Source organism: Pristiophorus japonicus, chromosome 9, assembly GCF_044704955.1.
Source record: "Pristiophorus japonicus isolate sPriJap1 chromosome 9, sPriJap1.hap1, whole genome shotgun sequence".
NCBI classification, from domain to species: Eukaryota; Metazoa; Chordata; class Chondrichthyes; family Pristiophoridae; genus Pristiophorus; species Pristiophorus japonicus.
Window position 1 is genome coordinate 63,010,818 of NC_091985.1, and position 25,784 is coordinate 63,036,601.

At 47.1% G+C, this 25,784-nt stretch overlaps 1 long non-coding RNA gene across 1 annotated transcript in view; it reads left to right on the top strand.

Annotated features, from left to right (window-relative positions):
• The first annotated feature begins 755 nt into the window (after window positions 1-755).
• Window positions 756-25,784, top strand: part of LOC139273070 (uncharacterized) — a 74,296-nt gene continuing 49,267 nt past the window's right edge. Inside the window, exon 1 of the long non-coding RNA XR_011595007.1 lies at window positions 756-1,525. This is a non-coding gene — a long non-coding RNA (uncharacterized lncRNA). The remainder of the gene's footprint in view (window positions 1,526-25,784) is intronic.

Consider the following 25,784-nt stretch of genomic DNA (forward strand, 5'->3'; position numbering starts at 1 on the left):
AGTCTTACATTGTTTACGTTATACGGTCGTGCGCCAGGATTGGGTAGATTGCATAATTAGTTCAGTCATGGTCAGGACTGAAGTAGAAGTACAGGTATGCGAGGACGTTAATTGCAAAGCAACCGGGCAGGGTCCTAGTCGTCTGATAGCGGCGCTGCGCCCCCTGCTAGCGGGGTGGGCTTGGTTCACTCAACTTGCCAGGACTCAGGGCCTTTGCCGTGCCTAGTGGTGGGCAGAGCCACAGATGTGTGTGGCCTCCCTGTCCTCCTTTGAGGGCTGTAGAATCTTCTGCCTGCTCTCTAATGGTGTTGGGAACCTGGCTGTTCCAGGTCCTGTTTGGGGAACTCATTGGTTCTGACCTTTCGCTCCCGGACATGGCCGAGGTAGCGACTGGGTCTGGGGGCTGCGCTGTCTCCACCCGGGTGGTGGGGAACGGCGGCTGACTGCACGTATTGGCGCTGTTTTCGTTTCCAGGTCCGTGGCGAATAGTGCCATCGGGTGCCTGCAGCGTGGGATAGACCAGGGGCAGGGTATCAGGATCTGTGCCTTCACCCTCCTGAGGTCGCTGGCCTATAACTTGTGGGGACACCTGGGGCAGGGCATCTTTACCCTCCCGAATTCGCTCACTTGCTACTTTTGGGGACACTCTGTTCCCGACATCTCGCAACATTTTGTCCTTTACATTCGTAATCGGTTCGTTACATTGATTGCCATGCATACAATGTCTCTTTAAATTCAGTTGGTTTTAGGTTTCATTTAAGAGAACGCTGCCATGCCACGCTGCTCCTCGCTGCAGCAGGAATGCCACCTTGCCTCTGTCCTTGAAGTGGACTGCCCTGATCCTTCTCTCCCGCAATTCTGCCACAAAAACTGGAAGAATGCCTGTGAATTCGATCTTCCTCCCCAGGAGTCCTGCAACTGGAGCTGGGAAGGTACTTTCAGGTTGTTCCAGTCGGATCATTGCCACACAGTCATGATGGACAGTCTGTTCCTCAGGTGCTGCACTGGTCTTTTCTCTGGTGACTGGCCCAAGCGAAGGTGAGGTTTTGCTCTGCCTCTGAGCACGGGGGACATCAATTGCTGGAGTGAAGAGGTCTTCCCATTTCCACTGGATCTTCCCCATCCACCTTCTTCTGAGTAGCGTTGGACCATCACCTGCAACAATCCACAGAGGTAACTTGTGCACCTCGCCATTATGGATTACACTCACATCCGCATTACCAAGGACTGGGATCAGCTCCTTGGTGTAGGTGCGCAACTTTTCCTGTACAGGAACCAGCTCGGGTCGTTTTTCACTCCATAGCCTCTCAAAGGCATCCTGGTTCATCACTGACTGGCTCGCTCTCGTGTCCACTTCCATGAAGACTGGAATGCCATTTATCTCAACTTCCATCTTCACTGGAGGACAATCGGTGGTGCAGGTATACACTCCATACACTTCTTCTTGGGGCTGAGCTGCCCCTCTGCCCAAATCATCATACTCCCCGCTGGATTCAAAGTCATCTAACGACTCCTCTGCTAGACGGTGAGTTGTATTTCTTTTACACATACGCTGGAGGTGGCCCTTCATGTTACAGGCTTTGCATACATACTCAGCAAACCGACACTGGTGAGCCCTATGGTTTCCTCCTACGGCAGCATGGTGCTATTTGATTAGCACCCCTCGGCGGACTCTGAGTTCTGGAACCCTGAGGTCTGTGCTCTCTGCCCTGGGCAGAGCCACATTCTACAGTCTTGCCTGTGAAAGGCACCATTCTGTGTACAGTACTTGCTGGGTTTGAGTCCATAGGATGAATAATTTGCTTGGTGCTGCAGGTCGAGGTCATGAACGCCTGACTGATGCTGATGGCTTTATGCAGGTTGACTGTGGTGTCGGCAGATAATCGCTTGTGTAGGAGGCCCTCGTGGCCAATTCCTATAATGAAGATGTCTTGCAATGCTTCGTTGAGATGCGTGCCAAAATCACACGGTGCTGCAAGTCTCCTGAGGTCGGCTGCATATTTTGCAATCTCTTGGCCCTCAGATCTGCGATTGTAGAATCTGTGCCTGGCCGTGAGGATGCTTTCTTTTGTTTTAAGTTGGCCGTGAATTAGTTCAGTCAGCTCATTGTATGTCTTGTCCTTGGCCTTCGTGGGTGCCAGCAAGTCCCTGACGAGGTGGTAGGCTATACTGCTGACAACTGGTCAGCAGTATAGCCTTGCGCTTCTCCGCCAATGTGTCCATCTCCCCTGCCAGGTCGTTTGCCACGAAATATTGCTCGAGCCTTTCCATGAAGGCATCCCAATCATCACCCTCTGCAAAGTCTTTTAGTGTGCCAAAGGTAGCCATAATATCGCATGAAAGTCCTTATTCTCGTCGCCAGTTATTATCTTTGTACTGAACCTATGAATGACTCCACGAGGCAATGTGTTACACTCAAACTGTAGTGACCTTGGTCCTTTATTCCTAACTCCAGAGTGAGGCAGCCACATGGTGGCTCCCCTTTTATACAGCCCCTGCCACCAGGGCAGGACAGGAAACCTCGGTCTCCAATAGTTGCACCATCTAGTGGTGCCAGCATGTATATACACAGTGTAAACCTTATTGACAGTACATCAGGTAAATAAGTCTCCATCTTATGCAACTATATAGTGACTACACAGAGAGCATCTCTACGGTCTGCATATATAACACATAACTCCTCGTACGTTTTCTCTGTTGGATCACTAGGCATGAGTACATTCTTTAATCAAACCATAGATCTTTGAACCGCAAACAGTAAGGAACACGGCCCGGCGCCGATCTGCATCGTTGACCCCCCTTCTATTTGTTGGCCACAAAGTACTGGTTCAAACGGCTCACAAAGTCTGCCCAATCTTCTCTCTCCACGAAGCGCTCTAAAAATCCAATCGTGCTCATTTTGCAATCAAAGGTTCTTGTTTTCTTGTCACACAATATTATGTATGCAATAAAGGTTCAAACTGAGTACTGTTTAACTAAGAAAGGTACAACCTTGGCTCTGCTTTATTTCGGCCCAAACTGCCTGACTCTCAAAATGGCTGGCCTTTTATACCAGAGCAGCACCATGTGCATGCTGCTCAGTGGCCTCCAATAATGATGCCATCTGGTGGCTACCATCAGAATGTTTAGGCCTGTTTGAATGCATAGTTGTGTAGCATGTAACAGAAAAAGATCAGCACTGAAGAAGGTAGCCTTTGATTGAAGTCTGCTTTCCCTTTCAAATAGCCATGGCACAGAGCATATTAGGCGGGAAATTGTGTTAGGGAAATTGATGGGATTAAAGGCCGATAAATCCCCGGGGCCTGATAGTCTGCATCCCAGAGTACTTAAGGAAGTGGCCTTAGAAATAGTGGATGCATTGGTGATCATTTTCCAACAATCTATCGACTCTGGATCAGTTCCTATGGACTGGAGGGTAGCTAATGTAACACCACTTTTAAAAAAGGAGGGAGAGAGAAAGCGGGTAATTATAGACTGGTTAGCCTGGCATCAGTAGTGGGGAAAATGTTGGAATCAATCATTACGGATGTAATAGCAGCCCATTTGGAAAGCAGTGACAGGATCGGACCGAGTCAGCATGGATTTATGAAAGAGAAATCATGCTTGACGAATCTTCTGGAATTTTTTGAGGATTTAACGAGTAGAGTGGACAAGGGAGAACCAGTGGATGTGGTGTATTTGGACTTTCAAAAGGCTTTTGACAAGGTCCCGCACAAAAGATTGGTGTACAAAATCAAAGCGCATGGTATTGGGGGTAATGTACTGACATGGATAGAGAACTGGTTGGCAGACAGGAAGCAGAGAGTCGGGATAAACAGGTCCTTTTCAGAATGGCAGGCAGTTACTAGTGGGGTGCCGCAGGGCTCAGTGCTGGGACCCCAGCTCTTTACAATATACATTAACGATTTGGATGAAGGAATAGAGTGTAATATCTCCAAGTTTGCGGATGACACTAAACTGGGTGGCGGTGTGAGCTGTGAGGAGGATGCTAAGAGGCTGCAGGGTGACTTGGACAGGTTAGGTGAGTGGGCAAACGCATGGCAGATGCAGTATAATGTGGATAAATGTGAGGTTATCTATTTTGGGGGCAAAAACACAAAGGCAGAATATTATCTGAATGGCAGCAGACTAGAAAAAGGGGAGGTGCAACGAGACCTGGGTGTCATGGTTCATCAGTCACTGAAAGTGGGCATGCAGGTACAGCAGGCGGTAAAGAAGGCAAATGGTATGTTGGCCTTCATAGCTAGGGGATTTGAATACAGGAGCAGGGAGGTCTTACTACAGTTGTACAGAGCCTTAGTGAGGCCCCACCTGGAATATTGTGTTTAGTTTTGGTCTCCTAGTCTGAGGAAGGACGTTCTTGCTATTGAGGGAGTGCAGCGAAGGTTCACCAGACTGATTCCCGTGATGGCAGGACTGACATATGAAGAAAGGCTGGATCAACTAGGCTTATATTCATTGGAATTTAGAAGAATGAGAGGAGATCTCATAGAAACATATAAGATTCTGACGGGATTGGACAGGTTAGATGCAGGAAGAATGTCCCCGATGTTGGGGAAGTCCAGAACCAGGGGACATAGTCTTAGGATAAGGGGTAGGCCATTTAGGACTGAGATGAGGAGAAACTTCTTCACTCAGAGAGTTGTTAACCTATGGAATTCCCTGTCACAGAGAGTTGTTGATGCCAGTTCATTGGATATATTCAAGAGGGAGTTAGATATGGCCCATATGGTTAAGGGGATCAAGGGGTATGGAGAGAAAGCAGGAAAGGGGTACTGAAGGAATGATCAGCCATGATCTTATTGAATGGCGGTGCAGGCTCGAAGGGCCGAATGGCCTACTCCTGCACCTATTTTCTATGTTTCTATGTAGTCTTAAAATGAAGGAATCATGGATTTCTGCTTGGGAAATCCGCGCTACTGGTCACTGACCACCTTCACACTGATTGATGTTCATAAAGGTCAAGGAATTGTGTGACACATAGGTGCCATCAATAATGCCCTGGACTTTGGGGAATACTGTAATGTTGTAAAATTGCTAGGCCTTCTCATACTACTACAACAAAAGCAAAATACTGCGGATGTTGGAAATCTGAAATAAAAGCAGAAAATGCTGGAAATACTCAGCAGGGCAGGCAGCATCTGTGGAGAGAGAAACAGAGGTAACATTTCAGATCAATGACCTTTTGTCAGAACTGGAAAAAGTTAGAGAAATAACAAGTTTTGAGCAAGTGCAGAAGCAGGGAAAGGGGAAGGGGATGAAGAAACAAAAGGGAAGGTCTGTGATAGAGTGGAAGGCAGGAGAGATTAAATGACAAAAGGTTTGAATGTACAAAGCAAAAGGAGATAGTAATGGGACAAGTAAATAAATAAAAGATAAGTCTAGAAAAGGTGTAAATGGGAATAGCAGCATTATTAACAGCTGCCATGTGAAAAGTCGGGACAGAGGTTATGATCTAAAATTGTTGAACTCGATGTTGTCCAGAAGATTGTAAAGTGCTTAATTGAAAGATGAGGTGCTGATTCTCAAGCTTACGTTGAGCTTCATTGAACAGTGTAAAAGGCCGAAGACAATGAAGTCAGAGTGGGAGTGGTGCGGAGAATTAAAATGACAGGCGAGCAGAAGTTCAGGGTCATAATTGCGGACTAAACGGAGGTGTTCTGCAGTGCGGTCACCAATCTACGTTTGCTCTCCCCAGTGTCTTCTCACATTACTGCCAGCTTTCCACGGAGAAATGCTTTTGGCCCTTGTGAGCAACACATCACCTGCTTGATGCATCGGTACACTACAAATGGACTGATAGTGCTAATGTCGCCTGAGACGAGTTTTGCAATGAGCCTGAGTTTCATAAATGCAGCAGTGTTGCTCTGGCGGTGGGTTTTGTCCACGGGTCAGATTACAGCACAATGATCATAACTTCTCTGGTGAAAAGGAGCTTGTGAAGGCAATTGGCCTTGGCCATTCCTGGGTATGTGTGCCTATGTATATGGTTGTGTGTGGGAAGTCGATGCAGGCAGTCTATCTGTGGGTACAAGTGAAACTGCCTTGCAAATGTCCATTCATGCTTTTCTTGCTACTTTCAAAGCCACACATAGAGATGAACACTCATAGGAATTCTCCTTTAACTGCAATGTTATTCTTGTTATCCAAAGCACCTTCCGATAGCTTAATCCACTCAAACGCATTTTGCTCACGCAGAATTTTTAAAAGTAATTTTAGGACAATTTGACATCATTTTCTTTCCTTCCTCTTAGATCTTTCTAACGTCTGAATTCAGTATGTAAAGAACTCAATAGCTCATTATTCTGCACTGCATTAAGATAAAACCCCTGGAGAGATGGGGAAGGTGAGAAAAATAGCCAAAAGTTATTGTTTTTGGCTCACAGTTTTTATATGTAAAATTATTATCTGCAGGAGTTGATGCATAAAGATAACACAAATTTATGATATACAAGCTATTCAATTCATTTTCCTTAACAGTTTTCATGTGAATAATGTATTCAGCTAAAGGCCATGGCTACCTTGGGACGACCTTGGATCTAGCCTTGGAGGTGGCGAAGGTTGATCAGGTTCCCATTGGTTCTATAGTTTAGTTCCACTCCAGCAGGGAGCTTGTTGAGAGTGAGATGAAGCGTTGCAGCAAGGAAGATCAAGAAGAGCATTGGTGCGATGATGCAATCTTGCTTGACCGCAGTACGGTCGTGGATTGGGTCTGTGGTGGATCCGTTGGTCAAGATCACGGCTTGCATATCATCGTGGAGCAGGTGGAGGATGGGGGCAGCTGAAATGGAGGAGGATGCTCCATAGTCCCTCATGGTTGACAATGTCAAAGGTCTTTGTGAGGTCAAAGAAGGCCAAGTATAAGGTCGTCCCATCCTCTGTCGTCGAACTACAGTATGCGGACGATGCTTGCGTCTGCGCAAACGCAGAGGCTGAACTCCAAGCCATCGTCAACACCTTCACTAATGCGTACAAAAGCTTTACACTAAACATCCATAAGACAAAGGTCCTCCACCAACCTGACCCCGCCACACAGCACTGCCCCACCAGGTCATCAAAATCCACAGCGTGGCCTTGGACAATGTGGACCATTTTCCATACTTCGGGAGCCTACTATCAGCAAGGGCAGACATCGATGACGAGGTCCAACACCACTTCCAGTGTGCCAGCGCAGCCTTCGGTCACCTGAGGAAGAGAGTGTTTGAAGACCAGGACCTCAAATCTGGCACCAAGCTTATGGTCTACAGGGCAGTAGTGATACCCGCCCTCCTATATGGCTCAGAGACGTGGATTATATACATTAGATACCTCAAAGCGCTGGAGAAATACCACCAGCGCTGCCTCCACAAGATCCTGCAAATCCACTGGGAGGACAGACGCACCAACGTCATTGTTCTCGCTCAGGCCAACATCCCCAGCATCGAAGCACTGACCACACTCGACCAGCTACGTTGGGCAGGCCACATCGTTCGCATGCCCGACACGAGTCTCCCTAAGCAAACGCTCTACTCGGAGCCCCGACATGGCAAGCGAGCCCCAGGTGGGCAGAGGAAACATTTCAAGGACACCCTCAAAGTCTCCTTGAAAAAATGCAACATCCCCACCGGCCCCTCGGAATCCCTGCCCAAGACTGCCCAAAGTGGAGGAAGAGCATCCGGGAGGCCGCTGAGCACCTCGAGTCTCATCGCCAAGAGCATGCAGAAACCAAGCGCAGACAGCGGAAGGAGCGTGTGGCAAACCAGGCTCCCCACACACCCTTTCCTTCAACCACTGTCTGTCCCACCTGTGACAGAGACTGTAAATCCCGTATTGGTCTGTTCAGTCATTTGACAACTCACATTTAGAGTGGAAGCAAGTCTTCCTCGAATACGAGGGACTGCCTATGATGATGATGATGACTACTTTCTTATACTAATTATACTAATTAATTAGCCAATTAATACATTTGAAAAAGTAGCTTATAATAATTTGCTAATTAAGCTAATTTAAGTTCTCCTGGACTAATTTCAATCGCTTGAGAGGGTGAGGGGTGGTGGAGAGGAATTTTCCAGGTTTTTCACTGTCCCAAGAGATTATATGGCTCCTTGTGGGTAGGAAATGTCTAAATCATGATGCATAAGGCATCATGACTGCATGGGACGGGATAGATGAACCAGCTGGTCTTTTTCCTGGCTGACGTTTTCGTATGTTCATATGTAAATTTCCAGCCCTATGAACTTAATAATCGCAAACTACGTAAAGAAATATATGTTAACTTGACAATAATACTGTTATAGGCTAGGATATGGTTTCCACTTCAGTTCTCCACTTGATGCCTTCCCCACTTGTTCAATGCAGGTTCCCACAAATGAGTGAGCTGTAAATCGATACGGCAGCATTATTAAAAATGTTTTTATTTTTCGAATGTTTGCAGCGTCGGTGATAACTCGTGAAGTAAGAGGTGTGAACAAGCTCTGCAAAAAGTTAGTAAGACATTTTGGCCCCTGAATTTCCATAGGCAGCAATCGGGATAGTTGCTCTGGGATCGTGCCCACACTTACCTCCACCGGAGTCTGTGGGGTCAATGGGAGAACATCTCATTTGAATGAGGCAGGTGGGCACAAGAGCCACTTGGTGCTCAAGCTGACTCATGCTAGCAGGAATTCAGCCATGGGGATGGGGGGTCTTTCCCTGTCAATGCTCTGAATGGCCCCCAATAGATCAAAATGCTTTTTCCTCCTCGGTGACCCAGGTCACTTGTGGAGGACACCATGCCTCATCTTTCAGCCCCGACAAAGCAGCAAGAAAACTCCCAGAAATGGCAGAGACCCCATATAACTGAATCTCCCTGGTTTCCTTGGGTATTCTGTCAGTCACCCACCAGAGTTATGGTGGAAGACCAATAGAACCCCTGCTGAATGGTTGGGTCACTGCATGTGTAATTTCCAACTTTAATCCCCAAAGGGGATTTCAAGATGGCAGAGAGCTAAAAGGCAGCTTATTGAGTGAGGATTATTAAAAGGGGCACCGTCTAAATAAAAACAATAGTGTTCTTTGAGGTGAAGGCGAGAAGGACCAGAAGATTCTTGTGTCATATGGCCATGACTTGTGTTATTATCTTGTCTGTTAACAAATGCCTTTTAAACTATTTACCAAACGTTTTGTATAAGGAAAGTTCCCCCTTTAAGTTATCTGGATACTTACCATGGCCCTTATTAATATTAAATGAACATAATAAATACAAATGTTACTATCGGTAATGAAGCTCTTGTGGCCTTGCATGGCTTCCACCCCCCCCTCCAACAGCGCTGGAATCCCGGCCCAGTTTCCTGTGTAAGGCGCCTGTCGGAATGAATGTCACAAAAAGGAGCCCGCCCTACGGAAGAGAGAAATGTTGCCAGTGCTGCAGCTGCTAGAAGAGACATGAGTGGAATTAAAGGGAGTGAAGCACCTCGAAGATTGCAATACCATCCCAGATCAGGGCCTTCAGCAGGTAAGTGCTGGGATGAAATAGAGGGAGAGGAGGCCGCTACACCATCCTTTCTTTCTATGCAGGCACCTCAGTGTCATTGCCGCTAACTTGTCCATGGCGGCCTCAGGAAGCAGTGATAAAACACGCAGATGGAAGGGAAATCATCAGCTACCGTCTGTGCACTGCAAAAACAAAACTGTGGTGGCCGCAATGAGATCTGGTTTTATACCTTTGATTCTGTTAAAGTCAATCAATCATAATCAAAGTGACAAATAGCACGGACCCTCGTAACACTAAAATGTAAAATTATGATGATGTTTCCAGTAAATTCCAGTGGAAAGATAAACCTCTTGTTTGGCACCTTTCATCATCATAGGTATATCTGACAGACATCATCATGAAACAATAGCAAACAACAGCCTTCTTATAAATAAAATTCTGGCAACAAAACTTTGGCTGGGAAATTCCTCGAAGCTAATCCTATAAACAGCATTTCTGCTCTGTTCCCAGTGAAGTTACGGTGGCTGAGTGGGAACAGCTCAAAGGAAGTTCCTGACCTACAGGTTGCGACAGGATGCAAAACTTCACACAGCTGAGGACAATTTCCTCCCTTCAAATAGAGCTCTCTAATTATGCTAAGTCAGGATTGGCTACTTAGGCCCCATTGAAATAAGAAAGACCAGTCCACCGATGGGTCGTGATTTTTTTTTGAACCCTTAAAAAGAAACTACCACAAATTTTCGATTTATGGCAGTAGATATTAGATTTCTTTAGCAGTGAGACATCAGTATAACATCATCATCCTCAGTATTTGATATACTGGGGCTGCCAGCTGTTCAGCTTTGGACCAGACAGTCTGGCTTTTGAGTAATTACTAAGATGTAGAAAAGCATTTTTCCACTTCTGTTCTCAAGATGTGAAAGCAATAGTTATTAAGGTTACTAAGGTTTTCAATGCATATTCATCACCGGCAAATCAAGCTTCAGGACTCCAGAGAGGATCTCACCCACCCTCTCTCCAGCTGTAGACAGGACAAAGCTAACTTGTCAATGCTAACTTGATAGTCACCAGTACCAATCCTTGACTTTCTTTTACCGAGAAGGGCCAAAAGATACCATGACATGCTCTCTAAAAACCACTAAAGGCAGCTCTGACAGTCACCTAAACCCCGATTTTAACCAGGAGCAGGAATTGGGAGGGGTCGGGCCAAAGCGGGTGGCAATCCGACCGGCCCTCCCAAGTAGTGATGCTCGGAGGAATTTAGCCCCCGAGCCTTATTTAAATCCCACCTCCCTGATATCCACCCGAAGCCAGCTGGGATGAAATATAGGCTATGAGGGCAGGAGCGGGAAATCGTGCAGGCACCACAAGGGATCCACAGAAACGGTCCTCGGCAAGGCAAAAAGGGAGGTCTGGGCCAACTGCAGTTGGAGGAGAGCAGGCCCAAGGTTTCCTTGTTGAACCATGAGGAGACCTCCTGCTCCTCCTGGTCCACAAGGAACTGCATCAAAATTAATTTAAAAAGTCTTACTTATCGGGACCTCCTGCACCTGCGGGCTCCGCATGGCTGCCATTTTAACCACCCACCCGCAGTGTTCCCACCAGGCAGGCAGGGTTAAAATCTATTTTGCATCTGTAATTTTTTATTACAAAGTGGTCGCCAGATGCTGATGTCAAGAGGCTACGTGTTGCTAACTAAAAATATTCCTGAAATTATATAGGTGAAAATTTTAATCATATTTCATAAAAATAATTTTGCTCGTGATTGGAAGAGTTGCTGTAATGGTCATGCTGCTGCACGCTGAGAAAAATAAAACTCATTTTTTTAAAAAGGCAGTGCTCTGTTTCTTAAATCAGACAGATTCCTGACAAGTACATTCCTAATATCAGTATTTGGTAACAAAATGCTTTCAATGGTCTCTCCAAGGTAAGTAGAAAACATCCATTCTGAAGCTTGATTTTACTGTTCCTGAAAATACAATTTAAAATAAAAATAGTGTCAGCAATTAGATGTTGGAGGAGTGTTTTGGGTATAAATTTGTTGTGCAAAGCCTAGGTGAGACTGTGGTATTTTTGGTGTGTGAGAGGCTGAAAAACTCTAATGCTTTACTTGTGAGTTTTAACAGCAAAGGTCTCCTTCAGTGCTTAACGTGCAGTTCAAAGATCAAGCCAATTGTAGCATACTTGGTTATTGTATCCTTTCTGATTTAAGAAGATTCTACTTTTTGTTCCCGTTAGTCTGAATGGGTGGCAACAGCTGGCAATAACTCCATATGTGTTTTTTCTGAGATGTAACTCTTTGTACTGCGTTTTTTTTGCGCATGCGTCTGTCAAGCTCCGCCCCCCGCCACCGAATCATTCACTCCTCGTGGTGCCGAGAAGCAGGATATGAGGCCCGAGATTGCCGAACTGATCTCGGCAGGGGGCCGAGAGGTCCCGCGGGTGGCCAAGAGCAGCGGCGGGCAGAGAAGTTGGTGGTAGAGAGAGAGAGACTGGGGGGAGACTGGGAGAGAGAGCAAGACTGGGAGAGAGGGCAAGAGAGAGGCTGGGGGAGAGAGAGAGAGAGATTGTGTTATGTATGTTAACTGGGTTTTACCTGCCACCGGAGGGCGCGACTGTCGGAGTCCTAATGGTCACTGGCAGACGTGTACATAATGTTGGCAGCCATGTTGAACCCTCACTTTGAGAGTAACTAAACTGGAGTAAGGTCATGCCTGAACTAGCACTCCATTCTTAGCCCCGTGGAGTTATTCGATACTTAACAATTGGCGATGAGTTAAAAATACGAACTTTCACACAACCATATCTGTTGGAATTTTGGAGAGATTTGTGGTAGGGGAAGACTGGAAAGATTTCACTGATCACCTCGACCAGTACTTCGTAGCCAACGGATTGGAAAGATCCGATAACACAATTAAGCGCAGGGCGGTTCTCCTCACCGTTTGTGGGTCAAAAATTTATGGCCTTATCAAGAATCTACTCTCACCGACTCGACCAATGGATAAGACTTACGCTGAATTGTGTACGCTGGTTTGGAACCACTTTAAACCCAAGGAAAGCATCATCATGGTGAGGTATCGTTTCTATACACACAATCACTCCGAGAGCCAGGACGTGGTGGAATTTGTCGCCGACCCGAGACGTCTCGTTGGGCCGTGCAACTTCAGAGCTGCATTGGAGGAAATGCTGCGGGATGTTTTCGTGCTTGGCATTGGCCACGAGGTCATCCTTCGAAAGCTGCTGGCTGCTGAATCTCTAGACCTGAGCAGGGCCATCATGATCGCCCAGGCATGCATGTCCACGGACGAAAACTCAAAACAGATATCTTCCCAGCATCGAAACTCATCAGCAAGTACTGTGCATAAAATAATATCATTGATAGGCAGAGCTGCACATGGTAGGGCCTACTCGTCTGCGTTCGTAAGACCTGTAACTGCTCAAAGTCCGCCATCAGGGCTGAATCAAATCTCGCCTTGTTGGTGTTGCGGGGGCTATCATTGGGCCCATCAATGCCGATTCAAGCAACATGTGTGCAAAGGCTGTGCAACAATGGGGCACCTTCAGTGAATGTGTCCGCAACCGAGCAAGCGTGCTGCGACACACCACGTGGCTGAGGATGATCGATCCAGCGTGGATCAAGCGGCACAGGCAACTCAACCCGAGGTACAGGACGAAGAAGTGTATGGGATGCATTCTTTTACCAAAAGTCCTCCGATAATGCTGGAAGTTAAATTAAATGGTGTTCCAGTATCCATGGAATTGGACACGGGTGCGAGTCAATCAATAATGAGCCAGAGGGCTTTCAAAAAGCTGTGGGACACGAAGGCAAAAAGACCCAAACTAAGCCCAATCAATGCGAAGCTGCATACCTGCACCAAAGAGCTCATACCAGTCATTGGCAGTGCGGCAATAAAGGTTTTGTATGATGGAGCTGTGCATAATTTATAGTTGTGGATCGTTCCAGGCAATGGCCCAATGCTGTTCGACAGGAGTTGGCTTGAGAAAATTGAATGGAACTGGAATGATATTAAAGCATTATCATCAGTGGATGACGCTTCGTGCGCTCAAGTGCTGAGCAAGTTTCCCTTGTTGTTCGAACCACGCATCGTCAACTTCAAGGGAGCCAAGGTGCAGATCCACCTAGGCTCGGATGCAAGAACCGTCCATCACAAGGCTTGGGCGGTTCCGTACATGATGAGGGAGAAGGTCGAGATCGAACTGGACAGACTTCAATGGGAAGGAATCATATCACCAGTCGAGTTCGGCGAATGGGCCAGTCCAATTATCCTGGTGTTGAAAAGTGATAGCACGGTCAGGATCTGCAGAGACTACAAGATAACGATCAACCGAGTCTCGATACAGGATCAGTACCCGTTACCCAAGGCTGACGACCTATTTGCAACACTAGCGGGGGGGTAAGTCATTCACCAAATTGGACCTGACCTCCACTTATATGACACAGGAACTGGTCGAATCTTCGAAAAAACTGAGGTGCATCAACATGCACAAAGGACTGTTTATATACCACAATCGGAATTCACTCGGCAGCAGCAATATTTCAGAGAAACATGGAGAGTTTGCTGACGTTCGTCCCGAGAACCGTCGTGTTCCAAGATGACATCCTGATCACCGGTCACGACGCCACCGAACACCTGCACAACCTGGAAGAGGTTCTACGTCGTCTGGACAGAGTGGGACTCAGGCTAAAACGCTCCAAGTGCATTTTCATGGCACTAGAAGTTGAATTCCTGGGGAGAAAGATTGCAGCAGACGGCATCAGGCCTACAGACTCAAAGACAGAGGCCATCAAGAATGCACCCAGACCCCAGAGTGTGACAGAGCTGCGTTCGTTCCTGGGTCTTCTCAACTATTTCAGTAACGTTTTACTTAGTTTGAGCACATTGCTAGAGCTCTTGCACATGCTGCTTAGAAAGGGTAACGACTGGGTTTGCGGCAAATCTCAAGACAGAGCCTTTGAGAAGGCCAGAAACCTGCTATGTTCCAATAAATTACTGGTACACTATGACCCATATAAGCGGTTAGTGCTGGCCTGCGACCCCTCATCATATGGTTGTGTGCTCCAGCAAGCCAATGTATCAGGCAAACTCCAATCAGTTGCATACACGTCCAGAAGTCTGTCTAAGGCTGAAAGAGCCTATATTATGGGAGAGAAAGAGGCTTTAGAATGCGTATATGGGGTTAGGAAAATGCACCAATACCTGTTTGAGCTTCGGTTTGAGCTTGAAACAGACCACAAGTCGCTCATTTCATTGTTTTCTGAGAGCAAAGGTATAAACACCAATGCCTCGTCCCACAAATAAAGATGGGCACTGACATTATCCGCTTATGATTATGTCATCTGCCACAGACCAGGCACTGAAAACTGTGCTGATGAGCTTACCCAGCTACCATTGTCCACAACCGGGGTGGAAATGCCGCAGCCCACAGACTTGCTGCTGCTGATGGATGCCTTCGAGAGCGAGGGGTCACCCATTACGGCTCGCCAAATTAGGACCTGGACCAGCCGGGATCCTGTACTGTCAAGCGTAAAAAGATGTGTCCTAAATGGAAATTGGTCTGCCATTCCCAGGGAAATGCAGGATGAAATTAAGCCTTATAGTCGCCGCAAAGATGAATTGTCTATTCAGTCTGATTGTCTGTTATGGGGTAATCGTGTTGTTATACCAAAAAAAGGCATGGAAACGTTTGTGCGAGATTTACACAGTACCCACCCAGGCATTGTCATGATGAAGGCCATTGCCAGGTCTCACGTTTGGTGACCCGGCATTGACTCGGACTTGAAGTCATGCGTGCATCAGTGCAACACTTGCATGCAACTAAGTAACGCACCTGTGGAGGCTCCACTGAGTCTGTGGTCATGGCCATCCAAACCGTGGTCAAGGCTCCACATAGACTTTGCTGGCCCCTTTCTCAGCAAAGTGTTTTTAATGGTAGTGGACGCTTACTCCAAATGGATTGAATGCGTAATCATGTCATCCAGCACTTCCACAGCCACTATTGAAAGCCTCCGGGCCATGTTCGCCACCCATGGCCTGCCTGACGTCCTTGTCAGCGACAACAGACCGTGTTTCATTAGTTCGGAGTTCCACAAGTTTATGATCCATAATGGCATCAAGCATGTCAGGTCTGCCCCTTTCAAACCCACGTCTAACGGTCAAGCGGAGCGGGCTGTCCAAACTATTAAGCAGAGCCTAAAACGCGTGACTCACGGCTCCCTACAGACCTGCTTGTCCCGCATTCTGCTCAGTTACCAGATGAGACCCCACTCGCTCACCAGGGTCCCTCCTGCCGAGCTGTTAATGAAGAGAGGCCTCAAAACCAGACTCTCCCTTGTACACCCGGATCTGAATGACCATGTCGAAACCAGAAGACAACGGCAGCAATGGTACCACGGTCGCATAGCCGTATCACGTGATATTGCTGTTCCTGACCCTGTGTTTGTCCTGAATTATGGTCATGGTCCAAAGTGGGTTGCTGGCACGGTTTTGGCCAAGGAGGGGAAAAGGGTGTTTGTAGTCAAGCTGTTAAACGGCCAAACATGCAAGAGGCACATCGACCAAACCAAACTACGATTCACAGACAACCCAGAACAAATTGAAGATGACATCATCATCAACCAACCAACACACATCCAACCATCAGTTGACCCTTGTGTCATTCACGAAGATGAACCTACCATCCCCGACAGTCCTGTCAGACCGACTGTTCCACAATGCAGCAATGGTCCTACTAACTCACCCAAGCTTGGGTTCGAACTGAGAAGATTAACCAGGGAGCGGAAGGCCCCGGACTGTCTCAACTTGTAAATACAACCTGTACCAAGGACTTTGAGGGAATGATGTAATGTATGTTAACTGGGTTTTACCTGCCACCGGAGGGCGCGACTGTCGGAGTCCTAATGGTCACTGGCAGACACGTGCAAGCCATGTATATAATGTTGGTAGCCATGCTGAATCCTTATTTTGAGAGTAAATAAATTGGAGTAAGGTCATGCCTGAACTAGCTCACCATACTTAGCCTCGTGGAGTTATTCGGTACTTAACAGACTGGGATAGAGGGAGAGAGGGAGGCTGGGGGAGAGAGAGAGAGAGAGAGAGAGGCTGAGGGGGGAGAGAGAAAGAGGCTGGGGGGGAGAGAGAGAGACTGAGGGAGGGAGATGGAGAGAGAGATTGACTGGGGGAGGGAGAGAGAGGAAGAGACAGGCTGTGGGAGAGAGAGATGCTGGGGGAGAGAGAGAAAGGCTGAGGGGTGAGAGAGAGAGGGAGAGAGAGACTGGGAGGGAGAGAGGCTGGGGAGAGAGAGAGGCTGGGGGGATAGGAGGGGAGAGAGGGAACTCAGGGAAGACGGATCACATTCTTCCAACCCCCTACAAGGAACATTGTTGGAATGGATGAAATCCAGAAGTCACAACACTATCACTATTCACTTCATACCCAATAAACTTGTTAACAATCCACAATGCCCCATCCATGGGGGGGGGGGGGGGCGGAGGAAGGGTGCACTTGCAGTGGGGTAAGGCACTTTGGCTGGAGGAGGCACACACTTGAACTGGGGTAAGGCACTTCGGCTGGCCTTTGCTGTCTTCTGGGGAGCTCTGTCCTCTGTTGCTTCAGGAAGTCAAAGTGGATCGAGTTACAATTTGCAAAGTCAGTGAGAACTTGGGATAGGCAGTTCCAGTTACAGATTCCAGTGAAACTTCAGGGTGTGGCATATCCTCCAAGGGGACCAATCATAGACAAAGGGTGGAGCATGGCGACCATTTTGGCAGTACAAATAAGCATGTCCTTTTTTTGTACCTATCTGTCACTGGGAGTAATTGGCAACTTAGTCAATGTAGTTAAAAACAGAGTGCTGGAAACTCAGCAGGCCAGGCAGCATCTGTGGAGAGAGAAACAGAGTTAACGGCCTGCATATTAACAGGGACGGGTTACTTAGGTGGTGGGGGCGGGGGGGGGGGGGGTGCGGAATTCCAGGTGGGAAACCAACTCAAAGCATGATTCCTTTGGCTCTGATAGGTTACCCGCCCGGAAGTAAGCCTGATTGATGGACTTGCCTTCCAGGCGTGCGGGGAACGCTCCAGAGCAAACCACAGGACCCAAGGGGGTGTCCGATCACCGGCCCTGGGGGCCTTTGTATGGGGGATGGTTCTATTCAGGCGCGATCTTGGGGTGCCGGGGATAAGCACACCTGCTTCCCCTGGCCCACAAGCAGTGCTGTGAAGGCAATTACCTTCTCCCCAAAGTTGTCCTCACCTCCCTTCAACTGTTAGGTTTCCCGAGGTCTGAGAATTCCGACGAACCATTGTAGAAGCCTGCAAAGCAGGTTAAGTCAGAGGCTGCCAGACATTAAAATATCTAAATTGCCAATCTGCCTTCTGGGAGTGGGTTGGTTGCCCCTTGTCCCGCCTCCATAAAAGCCGGAGGTGGGCAGGTTAGAGGCAGGTTGCGGTTGGGGTTCAGATTTTTTTAAATTTTAACATCTGACCTGAACCCAACGCACCAATTTTGGTGCGAAAATTCACCCCAAGGTTTCAGGTCAATGACCTTTCGTCAGAATCTGAAACAGTGTTAACTCTGAATCTCTCTCCACTGATACTACCCATTCTGCTGAGTATTTCCAGTATTCTGTTTCTATTTCACAGTATTTTGCTTTTATTTTAGTTAATGTAATTGTCCACTTGCAATAGTCTGGTGTGACTACCAGTGACAGTCATGGGAAATCAGAAGATCTACCCGAACAGCAGGTAGAGTCAGTAAGTAACATTTCAGAACACTCCAACCAAAGCTGCAATATGACACATAAACGTTTCTGAACTGTTTTATATGGGCATGAGTGAAGTCGGGTGCAGCCCTAAGGTAAATGCTGCAATTTCTGACAGATCACATCATCCTGTCATTATCCCATCGTTTCATACATGAGCCACTTTGGGAGCAAATGTTTCTTCTTCCAGCCTTCACTTCCATCAGAATTTACTGTGCACGACTGAAGGGATGTGTCACATATGTACATTCTGTTTGTAGCCACCAGATGGCATCATTGTTGGAGGCCACTAAGCAGCACGCACATGGTGCTGCTCAGGTATAAAAGGCCAGCCATTTTGAGAGCCAGGCACTTTGGGACTAAATAAAGCAGAGCCAAGGCTGTACCTTGCTTAGTTAAACAGTACTCAGTTTGAACCTTTATTGCATACATAACATTTGGCGATGAGAATACAAGAACCTTTGTTTGCAAAATGAGCACGATTGGATTTTTAGGGTGAGTCATGCAAGGAGAAGATTGGGCAGACTTTGTGAGCTGTTTGAACCAGTACTTCGTGGCCAACAAAATGAAGGTTGACAATGCAGATCGGCGCCGGGCCGTGTTCCTCACTGTGTGCGGTTCAAAGATCTACAGTCTGATAAAGAATCTACTCATGCCTAGTGATCCAACAGAGAAAACATACGAGGAGTTATGTACATTGGTACAGGAGCACCTTAAGCCAAACAACGGCATCATCATCATATAGGTTTTATGCACACGTTCGATCGGAGGGCCAGAGCGCAGCGGAATTCGTTGCCGACCTGAGACGTCTAGCGGGACCGTACAAGTTCTGGACGGTGTTGGCAGACATGCTGCGGGACTTCTGTATTATCGGTATCAACCATGAAGTGATCCTGCGCAAACTTCTAATGGTGGAGGAGTTGGATTTAAAAAGGGCCATCCAGATTGCTCACTCATGTATGACGACAGACAGGAGGCTAAAGCAAATAGCGGTGAAGAACCAAACCTCGGCAAGTACTGTAAATGCGATTGATTCGGCGTTCGGCAGAGCGGTACATGGCAGGGCCTACCTGGCTGCGTTTGCAAAACCTGTGGTTGCCCAAAGTCCGCCAACAGGAATGTATCCGACTTCTCCGTGTTGGCGTTGTGGGGGAAATCATCGGCATCAGCAGTGCCGATTTAAGCAATATAGTTGCAAAGGCTGTCTGAGAGTGGGGCATCTCCAGCGCAAGTGTCTGCAGATGAGCAAGTGAGCTGCGACACATCACGTGGAGGGTGAGAGTCAGACCAGCGTGGATCCGGATACGCAATCCGAAATGCCTGAGGAGGAAGTGTATGGACTGTACTCCTTCATGACCAAGAGTAAACTAATTGTGATTAATGTGAAGTTTAACGGGATATCGATATCGACGGAACTGGAGACGGGGGCGAGTCAATCGATCATGAATAAGAGGGCATTTAATAAGCTGTGGGACACTAAGACTGTGAGGCCCAGGCAGAGCCAAGCTGCGCAGGACCACCAAAGAACTGATAAAGATGGTTGGCAGTGCACAAATTAACGTGTCATATAACGGTGCGGTTCACAAGTTACCGTTATGGATTGTTCCAGGCAATGGCCCAACGCTGCTCGGCAGGAGCTGGTTGGAAAAAAATCAGATGCGACTGGAACGATATAAATGCGTTGTCATCGGAGGAATTTACATGTGCCCAAGTATTGAGCAAGTTTCCCTCGCTGTTCGAACCGGGTATCGGCAACTTCATGGGAGCCAAGGTGCAGATCCATGTGGACTCAGATGCAAGACCCGTCCATCATAAAGTGCCATATATGATGAGGGAGAAGGTCGAAATTGAACTGGACAGACTCCAACGTGAAGGGATCATATCACCGGTCGAATTTAATGAGTGGGCCAGCCCCATTGTTCCTGTGCTGAAAATTGATGGCACAGTCAGAATCTGTGGAGGCTACAAGGCTGCGATCAATAGGGTTTCGGAACAAGATCAGTACCCATTACCGAAGGCTGATGACTTGTTTGCGACGCTAGCCAGAGGGAAGTCGTTCACAAAACTGGACTTGACGTCAGCCGATATAACACAGGAGTTGGTCGAGACGTCGAAGAGACTTACGTGCATTAACACGCACAAAGGATTGTTTGTTTACCACAGGTGCCCTTTCGGAATTCGCTCGGCTGCAGCATGGAAAGTCTACTGAAGTCCGTCCCCAGAACCGCGTGTTCCAAAATGACATCCTGATCACCGGTCGTGACTCCAAGGAACATTTGAACAACCTGGAAGAGGTTCTATTGCATTTGGATAGAGTGGGACTCAGACTGAAATGCTCGAAATGCCTCTTCATGGCACCGAAGGTCGAATTCCTCCGGAGGAAAATTGCCGCTGATGGCATCAGACCTACTGACGTGAAAACCAAGGCAAACAAGAATGCACCTAAGCCGCAGAATATGACGGAGCTGCATTCGTTCCTGGGTCTACTCAACTACTTTGATAACGTCCTACCTAAATTGAGCACCTTACTAGAACCACTGCACATGCTATTGAGAAAAGGCGACAACTGGGTGTGGGGCGCATCGCAAGACAGAGCTTTCGAGAAAGCCACCAATTTGCTTTGCTCGAACAAGCTGCTGGTACATTATGACCCATGTAAATGTTTAGTTTTGGCCTGTGACATATTGTCATATGGAATTGGTTGCGTACTCCAACAAGGCAATGAGTCGGGGAAACTTCAACCTGTCGCGTATTCATCCAAAAGTTTGTCTAAAGCAGAAATAGCCTGCAGCATGGTAGAAAAAGAAGCTTTAGCGTGTGTGTACGGTGTTAAAAAGATGCATCAATACCTGTCCAGTCTGAGGTTCGAATTGGAGACTGATCACAAGCCGCTCATTTCATTGTTTTCTGCGGGCAAAGGTATCAATACCAACGCTTCATCCCGCATCCAAAGGTGGCCGCTGACATTATCTGCCTATGATTATGTCATCCGCCACAGACCTGGCACAGAGAATTGTGCCGATGCTTTGAGCCGGGTGCCATTGTCCACATCGGAGGTGGAAAGTTCACAATCGGTGGATTTAATGTTAATCATGGATGCTTTTGAGAGTGAAGGTACCCCTGTCACGGCTCAACAAGTTAAGACCTGGACCAGCCTGAACCCGATTTTATCGGTGGTAAAGGGTTGCATCCTCAAAGGGGATTGGTCTACCATACTTAAGTAAATATGTGAGGAGGCCAAACCGTACATTCGTCGCAAGGACGAACTATCTATTCAAGCAGATTTCATATTGTGGGGCAATTGCATTGTAATGCCCAAGAAAGGGAGAGAGAAGTTCGTGCGTGAGTTACACAACACACATCCGGGTATAATGATGATGAAGGCCATCGCCACGTCCCATGTATGGTGGCCAGGAATTGATTCTGATCTGGAATCATGTGTGCATCAGTGCAATACTTGCATGCAGCTCAGCAAAGCACCAGCGGAATCGCCGCTAAGTCTGTGGTCACGGCCATCCAAACCTTGGTCCAGGATCCATGTAGATTTTGCAGGTCCCTTCCTGGGCAAGATGTTTTTAGTGGTGGTGGACGCTTATTCGAAGTGGATAGAATGCATAATCATGTCATCCAGCACGTCCACTGCAACCATAGAGAATCTCAATGTCATGTTTGCGACACATGGTCTACCTGACATAGTGGTGAGCGACAATGGGTCATGCTTCACCAGTCAGGAGTTTCAGGAGTTTGTGAAACTCAATGGCACCGTTCAAGCCTGCGTCCAACGGGCAAGCTGAACATGCAGTACAAATTATCAAGCAAAGCATGAGGAGAAGTTAACCCAAGGGTCACTGCAGACCCACTTGTCCTGCATACTGCTGAGTTACAGGACAAGACTCCACACACTCACAGGGGTCTTGCCTGCTGAACTCACGATGAAAAGAGGTCTTAAGACTAAGCTATCTCTGGTACACCTGGATTTAAATAATCATGTTGAATACAGAAGACAAAGTCAACAAGGGTATCACGATCGCGCAACTGTGTCACGTGAGATTTCTGTTAATGATCCTGTATATGTGTTGAACTATGGTCAGGGTCCCAAATGGATCGCTGGTATGGTCATGGCCAAGGAGGGCAACAGAATGTTCGTTTTTAAGCTCAAGAATGGGCAAACACATGGATCAGACAAAGCTGAGGCACACAGACAAGCCAGAACAGTCGGACGAAGAAACCATCGATGACCAACCAACCTACCAGCAGTCTTCAGAGGACTAAAGGATCATGGGTGAACCCGGAATTTTCTATCACGGACCTGTTCAATAAAAATGGACTTGCAATTCCTGACATGGCCACTGCCACCCCCAACAAGTCAGTCATCCAGCCATCAGCCACAGCAGACCCCGCACACTCACCCAAGGCTAGAATCGAACTGATTCGGTCAACCCGGGAGCGCAAAGCACCGGACTGTCTCAACCTGTGAAAGTCTGTGATAAGATCTCAGAGCAGGGTATTGTCATGTGTGTACATTCTGTTTGTAACCACCAGATGGCGTCATTGTTGGAGCTGCTCAGGTATAAAAGGCCAACCATTTTGAGAGTCAGGCACTTTGGGCCTAAATAAAGCAGAGCCAAGGTTGTACCTTGCTTAGTTAAACAGTACTCAGTTTGAACCTTTATTGCATACATAACAGGATGGAACTCTGGAGTCCCACCCCAAATCTTGGAGACACAGTAAATTGCGTGGATGAGAGCATGAAATTTCAAAGGGACATAGACAGATTAAGTGAGTTGGCAAAACTATGGCAGATGGAGTTTAGTGTGGGGAAGTTTGAGGTCATCCACTTTGCATCGAAGAAAGACAAGTTTCCAAGTTTCACACCATTAAAAATAATTTCTTAATGGTGAGAAACTAGGAACTGTGGGGGAGATAGTGTCTCATCCTTGTTTTCAAATCCCTCCATGGTCTCGCCCCTCCCTATCTCTGTAATCTCCTCCAGCCCCACAACCCCCGAGATGTCTGCGCTCCCCTGATTAGAATCACTGAACTGTGCCTTCTGTTGCCTCGGCCCTAAGCTCTGGAACTCCCTCCCTAAACCTCGCCACCTCTCTACCTCTCTTTCCTCCTTCAAGACGCTCCTTAAAACATACCTCTTTGACCAAGTTTTGGTCACCTGCACTAATTTCTCCTTAAGTGGCTCAGTGTCAAACTTTTGTCTCATAATACTCATGCGAAGCGCATTGAGATGTTTCACTATGTTAAATGTGCTATATAAATACAAGTTGTTGTTGTTGTACAGGTACAAAAAGTAATTTAAAAAGCTAATAGAATATTCGCCCTATCTCAAGCAATTCAGTATGGAAGAAGTGATACTTCAGTTGTACAGAGCCTTGGTTGGACCCCATCTGGAGTACTGGATCAGTTCTGGGCCTCAGAAAGGATATATTGGCTTTGAAAGGGTTACAGTGCAGATTCTCCAGAATGATTTCAGTGCTTACAAGGTTAAATTATGTGGACAGATTGCATAAACTTGGCTTGGATTCTCTTGAGTTTAGAAGGTTGAGAGTGATTTAATCAAGGTGTTTAAAATGACAAAAGGATTTGATAGGATACATACAGTTAACTGATTTCCTCTGATGGGGGAATCCAGAACAAGTAGGCACAACTTTAATATTAAAGCTGTAAATTCTGGAGTATCAGAAAATCAGGGATACAGGTAACAACTTCTTATAGGAGTTTATGTCCTACAAGCCTGGGGGTGTGACTTATGTATACAACATTTTAATGGTGTATTTTCCTGTGTTCATTTTTGTGGAAAAAGTAGACACGAGTATAAAACAGGTGAATGAATATGGGAGAATGGAATAGATTTTACAAATTAGTATTGGCGGCACAGAGCTTTGCACAGCAGGAGTGCAATTTAGAGAATTTGACCGTGGAGGTCAGCATATCTGAATTCCCAAAATGTGATCCTGTTACAGAAAACTCTGCACCAGGAGCATTAATTTGTAACATCTACTCAGATACTCTTACTGATTTTACCTACTGAGCAAACAGGCACTCCAACTGGGTCATTAAAACTGTCTTTGCAAACACAGACGATCTGTCTAATACAGAGCACTTTAGGTACAGATCACATGTCTCTGTTAGATTAAAATGGAGACAAATAAGGGTCAATTTTCAGGTCTGTGTGGGGCCTAGGCAGGATGTGAACATAGCAGGGTATGAACCCATTTGATTGGAGGAGGGCTGACTCCATCAGAACTTCCAGGGTCAACCCAATTTGCTTATAATAATACAGTCCCCAAATCCATATTGAGGGCTTGATTTTTCGTACTGGGTCGGGAGAGAGGCGGGCGGCATGGGGTGCGGATGCGAACTCCGCTCCTGGCTCCATGTCAACTTCTCACACAAATTTCCCCATTGGGTTTGTTAAGCCCACCATGCTAGGTTCTCAGCCAATTAAAAAGAAGTGGGTCTGATAATGTCATTTAATGATGTGTCATCAACCGGTTTCCTTAAAGGGACCATGCCCACACTATTTTCAACAGTTGTGCTGTCAGTATTCTGCAGCATTGAGCTGCTGCAAACACTGACAAGCACTGCACAAAGGTGCATGGCTGCACACAGGCTCTCCCATAACTCCCTCCCAGCATGCAGGGAGGTTCTCTTCCCTTCTTATGGGCGGAAGAAACCTCCCCAGGACACCTACTCAGCCTGGTTGCACATTGTACAGGAGGGCACAAACAGGGATGTCATCAGGAGGAGCTGGCTGCAGTGGTGCAAACCTTTCAATGATCTCAGTAGATCACGAAATGTTACTGCAAAGCCACACTCAACCTCATCCTGCTGTGCCACTCATCACATCCCCATCACTCTGCCTTCCCTACCCTACACCTGCACATCTTTACTCACATCAACTTACCTTGCACCTCCACCCATCCCTCTCTCTCTAGCTACAGTATCACATCCTCATCTTAATAGCAACTCCTCACACTCACCCTCATCCTTGTCCAATCATATCAACTAACAACACACAAGGGTCTTTTAGCCAAAGTTCATTTAAAGTTTATATTGTTGTGTTGCTAAACATTTAAATCTTTATTTTCAACACTTTGCATTTTTGGCAGATCTGTGTGCATCTTTGGAAGTGACTTAGCGAGTTGTAGTGAATGGTGAGACATAACAGTACCTCCCACCCCAATGGTGATGAGTGTAAAAGGAATGGCTTGGGCATTGGAGGAATACATTATGGTGCTGGTGTGGGGTGGTGCCAACCTGGCACATTATGTGTACAGCGTCAAGTGAAGTAAATGTGGCCATGGTGAGGCCATCCTTAGCGTCCCAGGCAGCACTGTCGTCAGGTGCTGATGCCCTGTGTTCTTTGCAACATCAGGTGATTGTGGAGAAGGTTGGTGCTGTTGGTTTGGTACTGCTGGTGCACCTGGTGATGCTGGTGTGCTGGTGTTGGGACTGATTGTGGTGGGATTCCGAGGACCAAGGTAAGATTTTTTTCAAGGGCACCAATGTTGATGGCAGCTGAAATTGAGATGACAGA